General features: G+C 47.1%; 1 non-coding gene across 1 annotated transcript; it reads left to right on the top strand.

Annotated features, from left to right (window-relative positions):
• Positions 1-204: 204 nt before the first annotated feature.
• On the top strand, positions 205-277 carry TRNAR-CCU. The gene has a single exon. It is a non-coding gene; the product is annotated as a tRNA-Arg (tRNA).
• Positions 278-1,247: the final 970 nt, after the last annotated feature.

The following is a 1,247-nucleotide window of genomic DNA, read 5'->3' as shown; positions in this document are numbered from 1 at the left end:
GGTGGGAGGCAGATGATGAGAGAAATAAACAAGTAAAATGCTGAGTATATTCAATAGCGATAAGTGCCGTGAGGTAAAATAAAGCACTAAAGCAGTAATATTTTTCCCCCCCAATCGGGTTTTGCGCCTAGATACTTCCGGAAGTGACGTCATTATGCAGCATCACACTTTTAGAATCATTTGATTGGAGGCCACTTACCGGGAACCCCAGTGGCCTAATGGATAAGGCATTGGCCTCCTAAGTCAGGGATTGTGGGTTCGAGTCCCACCTGGGGTGGACTAAGATTTTAAGTTTCTCTTTATGGCCACGAGGGGCTTTTCTTTTTTTAATTTTTATTGAATCATAATTAATTATACATATTTGGGGGGTTCAACATTGACATATGTTAATCAAATCAATACCACTAGCATATATATTGTTACAAATCATGCATATTCTTTATGCCCCTTGTCCGATCTCTTCCTATTCCCCTCTCCCTCCCTCCTCCCCCCTCTGATAACCGCAGATTTCTTCTCTGCTTCTGAAACAATAATGGTTACGCTGTTGATTTGTTGCCTAGATGATCTGTCCAATGCTGAGAGGTGTGTTCAGGTCCCCCAATATTATAGTAGAGCAGATGCTTCTGTCACTCTGGAATGAGCTTTATGGGCTTTCTTTTCTTTGGTCTCTGCTGGTGACTCTCCTTGTGTCAATGCACTCCAGTGGCTGGTGGACCATCTGCATGGTAGTTGTGCCATCTAGCCACTTTCGCAGCAGCTGGGGTTATTGTGGTGGCTGTGGTGGGTTACCCACATGGAGGTGATGTTTTTGGCATGCTCCTTGGCACTGGTGGTGTGCTCGGTTGTGGGGGGTGTCCAGACCCCAGATCCATACCTCCAGACCCTGGACCAGCCCCAAGGCACTAGTGGTGTGCCTGGTTGTGGGGGGTGGGTCTGATCCCCACTCCATGCCTCAGGCCCCTGGACAGGCCCAGAATCACTGGTAGTGTGTGTGGGCTGGAGTTAATTTTTTGTCCTTTGCTTACTTCTAAAATGGGGGAACTTCCTGTGGAGACCAGTACTTGAGCTGTGTGGTTAGCTAAATTTTTGCTTTGCTGCTGATTCCCTAGGGAAGGCTTTTTGTGCAGCTCAGGTGTTAATTGTTGACCTTGTAGGTACTTCTGGCTCTCCAGAGACCCAGTACAACTGGGTTGTGTAGAAACTCTGATCTGGGCCTGAGTCTTTTCACCAAACTCCCCCCTCATTCA

The sequence above is a fragment of the Galeopterus variegatus genome, unplaced genomic scaffold (genome assembly GCF_000696425.1).
Source record: "Galeopterus variegatus unplaced genomic scaffold, G_variegatus-3.0.2 Scaffold9170, whole genome shotgun sequence".
Taxonomy (NCBI): domain Eukaryota; kingdom Metazoa; phylum Chordata; class Mammalia; order Dermoptera; family Cynocephalidae; genus Galeopterus; species Galeopterus variegatus.
The sequence above is the reverse complement of the archived record's forward strand: the minus strand, read 5'-3'. Positions and strand labels throughout refer to the sequence as shown.